This window comes from Carya illinoinensis, chromosome 2 (genome assembly GCF_018687715.1).
Source record: "Carya illinoinensis cultivar Pawnee chromosome 2, C.illinoinensisPawnee_v1, whole genome shotgun sequence".
Taxonomy (NCBI): Eukaryota; Viridiplantae; Streptophyta; class Magnoliopsida; order Fagales; family Juglandaceae; genus Carya; species Carya illinoinensis.
The window spans coordinates 31237897-31246932 of NC_056753.1; the positions used below are offsets into that span (position 1 = coordinate 31237897).

General features: G+C 33.1%; 1 long non-coding RNA gene across 1 annotated transcript; it reads right to left on the reverse strand.

Moving 5' to 3' along the window:
* Positions 1-4380: 4380 nt before the first annotated feature.
* On the reverse strand, positions 4381-6149 carry LOC122295259. Its single transcript, XR_006237924.1, has 3 exons — positions 5005-6149; positions 4548-4905; positions 4381-4425 (listed from the first exon to the last, which is right to left on the reverse strand). It is a non-coding gene; the product is annotated as an uncharacterized LOC122295259 (long non-coding RNA).
* Positions 6150-9036: the final 2887 nt, after the last annotated feature.

Genomic DNA, 9036 nt, shown 5'->3' on the forward strand with positions numbered 1-9036 from the left:
TTTTATGTGCCTGAGTACCCATTTACATTCTCATTTCTTGCCGTGTCTCATGCTCATGAGCAATGAAAATTTATATGGATAGGCCTACTAAATCACTAAGAGAAATATTTTAACCATAAAGAGATTCCATAAAAGTAAACTCATGACTTGACATGTGTTAATATGGTTAGTTAAATTATAAAATTATTTATTATAAAGTATATCTAATGTATCATACGAAACTATGTCAATTTATCGGTTTACTTTTATGAGAATTCTCAATCACTAATATGCTTTTTTTTTTTTTTAATCAAAGATAGACAAAACATTAACGTATAAGTATGATTTGAAACCTAACATTTGACCAAAAAGAAACAAAACTGTCTCAATATCAGGACAATTGATTAATATCAGATTTCAATGAAAAATATATTGTAATATATAGGAGTAACAATTTCCAACAAGAAGTTGCAAGGAAGTTAATTAATTTAGTTACAAATTGAAGCCCTTTTTCCTGTCAAAGACTTGCAACTCCTAGTTAACTGCTTGGATAAGAAAATTTTTCTAAGTTGCCAAAAGAATAAAGAAAGAAAAATCAAGTCAGGCAAGCGATATATTAATTTGTTCTCATATAGCTTCCTCGATGAATGTATTGGTCAAAGATATATATGATTTTTTTTAAGAATTAAGGTTTATTGGTATTGAATTATAAGACCACTAGTCGTGGACTCAACAAAATTTAATTAAAAAATTCACTTTTATAAATTTAACTAATTACTTTTCAATAACACCAAATAACAAACTCAACAAATCTATCACTATTCTATTAAAATATTAATTTTGACATTTTCATTTATTATAATTATAATTGTAATTTGAATCATTATTAAAAAATTACACTTTAATTTTCTAACATTCATACTATTTCAACGGATAAAATTTTCAAACAGTCATATTTTTTCAATTGATATATAGTTATATTAAAGTTTATGGTTGTATTAAATTACTAGAAGCAAAATAAAAGCCATGTATTTATGGGATGATAAAATCATTGCATTGTCACAGCTACTAAAATATCAAAGTTAAAAATATCCCTAGTGACTTGGTGAGTAAGGCCTCAATTATAATTTAAGTCTAACGTGTATAATCTAAGACAATCAAGTAAGATGTTTCAAACACAATGTTAAAAGTTGAAAAAGTTGTGCCTACTAAGATGAAATCATTTTGAAGTTGAGAAAGAAATGAAATCGTGCTTCAAGTGGGCGGGAAATGAGCAGGCACAGGAAATGGTATTTTTTATGCCAAAATAATATTTTAGCCAACAGTTAGGGCTCAATATACTGCAAACCCTTCTTATGCTTCCCAATGAAATGTTGGCCAAATTTTAATTTTGTTGAGTCTACTACAATACTTAAGGTAATAAGTTTCCAAATTCTAATAAATAAATAAATAAAACTGTAATCGCAACTTGCAAGTCAACATTTTGACACACCAGTAATGTGGCGAACATACATGAGACATCAATTAATAAAGAGAGTTTTAATTTTAGGTACTGTTTGACCACAAAGAATTTTTATTTCAAACACAAAATTTTTATCTTATCATTACAACATTTTCAAATCTTCATCCAAAATATAATAAACAATTTAACTTTTTTTCTATTTTTTCAAATTTCAAAATAATAATAATAATAAAATATAATATTTTAATATTTAATTTTAAAACTCAAAATTTTCATATGAGAAATTTCAGTGGCCAAGCAAAACTACTCAAGAGTATTCCCATGGTTTTCTATACTTTCAAAATCTCTAAATTTTAAGATATGAACTTAACTCTTTGACAAAACACACACTCCATTCAATTCCCTATTTTAAGATAAATGTTTAGTATGTAAACAATAGCTCCCTATATTAATATGTAGAGGTACTGTTCATCTCTTAAATTATTTTTTATATATATTTTAAAAGGAATAGTTAAAGGTGTAAAAATAAAGTAATAGAAATAATAAAAAAAATATTATTTTAATAGAATAGAAAAATGATAAAAAATAAAATATACATAAGAGATTTTTTTAAAATAAGTAAAATTTAAAAAAAATTATAAAAAATCAGACTGGAATGCTGTAAACCTACAATACTTAAGGCAGCAATGACGAGGTTTTCTGGTCTTTTTCTCACGGGAGAGGGCTAATTATATCCTGCATAAGAAGCTTGACCTTAATCGGTTCGTTTCACACTTTGACACAAAATCTTTGGGTGCAAAAAAATGTCTTAAAAACGATATACCCATCAGCTTGCAGCGTCAGTGAGCCAAATTACAAATATATTTTTCAATACGTCATACAATCTGTAATTGCACCAAACGTCAAAGTACATCACCCCTCCCCACCATTACCAAGAGACAAGCTGGGTTGTTGGCTGTCAATTTTTATGAACGAAATGACCCCAAACCAACAAACAAATTAAAACGTTCATGTATTCTGAAGTCGCTTAAACTTTACTTGTTATGGGCCACGTATACGTAATCACTTTACAAAGTTTGCAATAATTAGGTTCATGAATAATTATTTGTCAGATCAGCAGAGCGGTTAGCCGCCATAATATAGTGAGTATCTCGTTGTTGGTGATCTTTTGAGTTTTGACACATGAGGCATGCAAGCCGTGAAAGATGATTCACACAAAATACTTGTCAAACTCTCGATGCATTTACAAAATTCATTGCATCCAAACTGCCAAAGATTCAATCTTTCTGATCTTTACAAAAGAATGGAAAATATTTTAATCATAAAATAATTATATAAAAATAATTTTATAAATTAATATAATTTATCATATTATAAAATTATTTTTATTATAAAATAGATATAACAGATAAAATAAAACGATATCAATTTATAAAATTGTTTTTGTAAGATTCCACCCTAAAGAGTCATTCCTATCTTTGCAACCTTCGATTCTTTCCCAACACTCCTATTCCAAAATCTTAAAGACTTAAAACTCACTATGAATTATCAGTAATCTTAAAACATTAAGCGGACAAAGATGAAATGTAAGGCCTATCGAGCCACATTCCCTTCCCTTTTATCATATTTTCCACGTTGTACATGTGGACAATGGGATATACCATACCTCCCCATTTTATCCAATTAAAAAAGAAATACCAAAGCAAAACTCACCTTCTTTTACCCCTCAATCAGACTTTTCCTCTCATTAGATCATTATTAATATTAGAAAACCACATCATCCGCTACTCATTTGTGCTACTTGTTATTAAATAATATTAATTTAGACTAATTAAATTATAATTTTGAATATACATGCAATATTATAATTGTTAGAGAGAGTGACATTTTATTGCCAAGAAATCACATCACCAATTAAAGCATTAAATTTAACTAAAAATGAATGTATTATTAAATAAGAATTACACTAGAAGAGATATTTAATACCCACATACTAAATGGGCCCACTATAATGAAAGCCCAATGGCTGAGTGCAAGTTCAAGGATGATATATATTGAGGATAATAAATAACACACTCGACTAATTAAGAACGAGATCACTCTAATTAATATGGAGAGTTTTCAAGATATACTTTAGAAATTGGTCATATTTACCGTGCCACGCCTTTATATATAACATCTAAAGATAACATATTTAGTAGGATTGTTCATCCGGGTTCCGGACTGGGAATCCGGATATACCCGGCCCGGAACCTGGGTTTCAAATCAGGGTCAGATTTCGGCCAAGATATACCCGGTTTTGGATCCGGGCCGAAATCCGAGTGAATCTCGGTTTCGAAAACCCAGAAATCCGGGTACCGGGTTGTACCTGGATTTTTTTATTTTAAAAAAAAAAAATTCCCTTTTTGAGGCTTTTTTTTTTTAAATAAAAGCCTATTTTTTTTTTCTTTTTTTCTTCAAACATCACATTTAATATTAATAAAAACCCATATTTATACAAAAATGTTGCAAAGCATAATTCTCCTATATTTATTCTTAAAATTAAGAAAATGTATTGAATCATATTTTTTTTTATGTGAATCATATTTATAAAAGCTTATATTATGTTAATAGCTTTTCTAAATCATTAAAAAACATAATACTAACATTTTCCAAAATAATAAAAATATATAAAAATGAAAAAATAAAATGCATGCAAACCAACTACATATTACATTATTTTGTTATTTACACATTACATTACAAAATACAAAATTACAAGATATGAATTAAAAAATCATTAGCATGGTTTTCTATCAATGATTTAATCATACCAAGTAGCTACTTCAAGATCTAATTGAAAGAGAGCCTGCAAAATACACAAATTTTGAATACTTATAAAAGCTCAACAAAATTATCAGTTTCATTGGAAAAAAATGAAAGTAAATGGCAAACTTACACTCGAATAGAAAGAACAAAACCATTACAATTAATGGGGCAAGAGCCTGCAAAAAGTATCAATTTAGAGCTAATGCCAAATCAAAGAAAAATAGGAAATGTGAACTTGCCTGAGCAAACTTTATAATGCGACTGTTTGCAAAGCAGGAAAAGAGAAATGAAAGCTCACGTTTGCTACAGTCATGACCATGAAATCCTAGAAAGCAATGGCACCTTCCATCAACACAATCTCCACTAAAATGACAAGAATTGGGACAATGTCCTGAACTGAGAACTGGTCCAGTGCTACAGAGATCATGGTATGTAGTGTACATCAATTCACCTACAGACACATCGAAAAAAAAAAAAAAAAATTGGATATAAGTAATGGATGAAGAAGCCTAGATGGCAGAGCTAGCACCAGCCCAGTTTCAAAGCAAAATGTTCTAATGACTTCCCTTTCTCTCAATACTCTTTTATAAGGGAATATCAATTCTGCTTTCATGACATAATATTTGTGAGAAAAAGGCAGCACCTATGGTTGATTCCTACAGAGTTAACATGACATAATATCATCCTTTAGGATCAAAGAGCCAAATTGCTTAAATTGAGAACGCAATAGATACAACTTATTAGCAGCACCAAACCTGAAATTCCATAAATTGCCCTTTAACAAAGCGCAAAACTAAACTAGACTTCCCAGCTCCAACATCACCCAGAAGCACCTGAAGCAAAACATCAAACATTACTTGTGTAACTCAGGATCATCTCAAAGCAGTTGTAAAAAGAAAGAATGACCTAAACCCTAACTTCAAAATATGACTTCCTATTCTTTACGAAATACAAAAAATTACCCAGAGCTACATTAAAATCTGCTTAAAACAAACAGAGTATAAAAGCAAACCCATATCAGACCGTAGATAAGTAATATATAAACATAAACGCACAATCTAAGAAAGAAACTTGAGAAAATAAGCCTTACCCATGTCAGACATTGCATAAAAATAGTGTTCAACACAAACATAACCCATGAGAATTAATTAAGACCGACCCCCAACATAATTTTCATCAAAATTATGCACCACAAAATCAAAATCCCTGAGATCTAAGGCTGACCTATTAGATTTTGTAATAAAATCCTTCATGACACAAAGAAATGAAAACCAAACAGACCCAAATCAACAAAGTAATAAAAGGAAAAAAACCCTAAAAAAACTGTTGCAGATCTGAACTTGAACAGATGCTAGCACAAATCTGACCCTAAAAAACCCATAAAAAAAGGATAGACGGAGATCTGAACTACTTTTCACAAAATGAACATCTCGAGCAAGAGAAATCACAAACGGCATACACACTTGCATATATCCAGAAAAATCAAAAATAACAAACAACAAAGGTAACGACATACACACTTGCATATATCTAGAAAAATCAAAAACAACAAACAACAAAGGTAACAGCATACACACTTGCATATATCAAAAAATGACCGAAGAAACCGAGAAGACGATGGAGCGACAAAGAGTGATGATGAAGACGACAGGACGAGCGACAAAGATTCAAACAGCAGAGGAAGCTAGGGTTTCAGCGAGAGAGAGAGAGAGAGAGAGAGAGAGAGAGAGAGAGAGAGAGAGAGAGAGAGAGAGAGAGAGAGAGAGAGAGAGAGGGGGGGCGTTAAAATGAGAGTAGGTTTTCCTAGGGGTGCTACCCCGCCCCGCCCCCTGCCCCCTCATGGGGCGGATGGGGAAATGTTTCCCCGTCCCCCGCCCTCGGTGTGCGAGGGCGGGGTACCCCCCTCCCTTCTGTGCCTTGGGTCCAGAAGCATTTTTTGGGCTGAAAATGACCCAAAAGCATTTTCTGGGCCATTTTGAGCCCAGAAACCTCAGCAATGGGCCAAAAATGGCCCACAAGGTTGTATTTTTGACCCAAAAAAAAAGCTTGTAGGCCATTTTCATTTTTTAGCCCATAAAATTATAAGTAAAAAGAAAAAAAATTTAAAAACCAGATTAAAAAATAAAAAAGTGTTATGAATGGTAATTGATTTTATATCTAATAAAAGTTACTAGTCTGAGAGTCTAATTCGTAATAAACTAATAATAATAACTAAGATATTACAAAATTGAAAAGCTAAACAATTACAAAATTACAAACATAAAAATGTTCAAGGGACATTGTATCAACATTACAAATCATTGAATACAAAATATGAACAAATAATTAAAAATTGAATATTCTAAAGAGGCTTGTCAAGCGTTAGCTGTGGCTTGTCTTTGAGTCAAGGGGTGTGACAGTTGGGGTGGCCCAGGCTTGAGGATATTTTTATGTTGCAGAGGTGCTAGACGTCTCATGTATTACTACAAAAATTAATATTAAAATTAATAACGATGAAATGGAAATGAATATAAATAAATTAAAATAATAAAATAATAAACAATTACCAAGTGATCCAAATCCAGACTGATCACCACCCTCATCGGTCTCCTTAAAATCTAAAATATCTGGAATATGAATATCCTTTCCTATTGTCTAACTCTATGTGCATATCAATGCCTCTACAGTTGTAGGAGACAATGAACTACGGAAATGATCCAATATACGACCTCTGGTACTAAAGGCTGACTCTGAGGCAACGGTGCTAATAGGGATGGCCAAAATATAGCGGGCAATCTAAAAAATGATGAGATATTTCTTTGAGGCATTTTTCAACCATCCTAATATATCGAAATTATCATCATCATCTTGGACCATATCTGCTGACAAATAGTTGTCTAACTCAGAAACGACCTTCGTAGATTGATGGACTAGTGTGGGATTCTGTGCGAGAGTCTTAGTCCACGGCATTCTGCGCTTCTTTGTAGGAGGCCCGGTCACGGTGTCTGTAGAAGGCGTTGGGGTCGGTGTATGTGTTTTCGATGTAGTACCACCCTTAATTACTTTAAACTCATTATATAATTTTTTCAGGGTATCTCGGGTCAATTCACCAATAAGTTCAGTCCATACCTGATCGTGAACAAGTCCCAACCCATATAATAAGGTTGAAACTTTCAGACGATGATCAAGAATAACAGCCACATATAAGAAAATATTCATTTTAGTCAAATCTCTCCAATACTTGTCATATTTTAGTATCATGGTCACTGTCATCCCGGATCATCCTTTCATTGGAACCCCTACGCATATCTTCTAATTCTTCTTCTACCCTACATATTTGTTGACAAAACCCATGAGATGTAGGGTAAAAAGAACCAGATATATTCAATGTGACATCATAAAATAGTCCAAGAAAATCAACGAAAGTAGAAACTACCACCCAATCATCCTCATTAGGCTTTCATGATCCCCCGTGCTCATCAAAGTATTTGACATATTGGATGTCTTCATCACCCAATAATTGAAAGGCTGCCTTATATTCTTGGGCCGCCTCCAACATCAAGAAGGTTGGGTTCTATCTGGTAGGAACATCAGTACAAATACCCTTCTTCGATGTTATGCCCGCAGCCTTTGCAGCAACTTTGAATTTCTCCAATTTAGAAGGAGAAGACCTCACCCATTTCACAGTCATTCTAAATCATGCAACCGAGTCATCAACATCTTTCAACCCCCCAGTCACAATTAAATTTAAAATATGTGCAGCACATCTAACATGCAAGTATTCACCACCCAAGAATGTCTTATTTGCATCTTTAAGATAATTATTTAGATATCCCAAGGCGATATCATTAGACGACGCATTATCAACTGACACAGACAAAATCTTTTCCAATCCCCACTCCTTTATTGCGACCTTCAAGGCCTTCCCAATCGTCTCACCCTTATGATCAGTTATTTAACAAAATTTAATAATCTTTTTGTGCAGAACCCAATCAGCATCAACAAAATGCACAGTCAACGACATGTAATTTATATTTTGGATAGAAGTCCAAGTATCGGTAGTGAGGCAAACTACCAAACCCGCCAATTGGCCCCTCAAAACATCTTTATCACGGATGTACATCTTCTTAATATCATTTACCACAATGTGACGAGAAGGAAGTACAAATCTCGGTTCCAACTCTTGGACAAATTCTTGAAACCATTTACTTTCCACAAACTGAAAAGGCAGCTCGTTCATGACAATCATACGAGCTAACTTCCGTCTACACTCATCGGTGTTATACTTCGTATACCCCTTCAATGTTGGCCCCCCGGCCCCACTACTCCCATCCGCCACTTTAAAATCTAGTCTAGATTGACCCTTCTCTACTAATAATTTTAAAATTGGACTCTTCTTGCATTGTTTCTCTAAATGGACCTTCAGCTGGGATGTACCATGTTTTCTATAATGACATCCATACATTTTCTCACAGTGATTACATTGAACTTGTGGGTTGTTGGGGTCACCACCCTCTAGTTTGGTAAAAGTGTTGCCAAACTATGGATACAGGTTTCTTGCCCTGTGTGGGCTTCGGGGCAGGGTAAGGTGTACTCGTTATACGGGTAGGAGTAGGGTTAGGTTCTGGGGTAGGGGTGTTGGCTGGAGTAGGCGAGCTATCACTAAAATCCGAAGACATTCCTGATTCTCCAACAAAAAAAAAAATTAAAAAATTCAAAGTGCAATCCAACACAATCATCAAAAACTGCATACATCAAAAAAATAATTTGGTTTCGGATTGGAACCCTAAATTGGGAACCCCAATTTA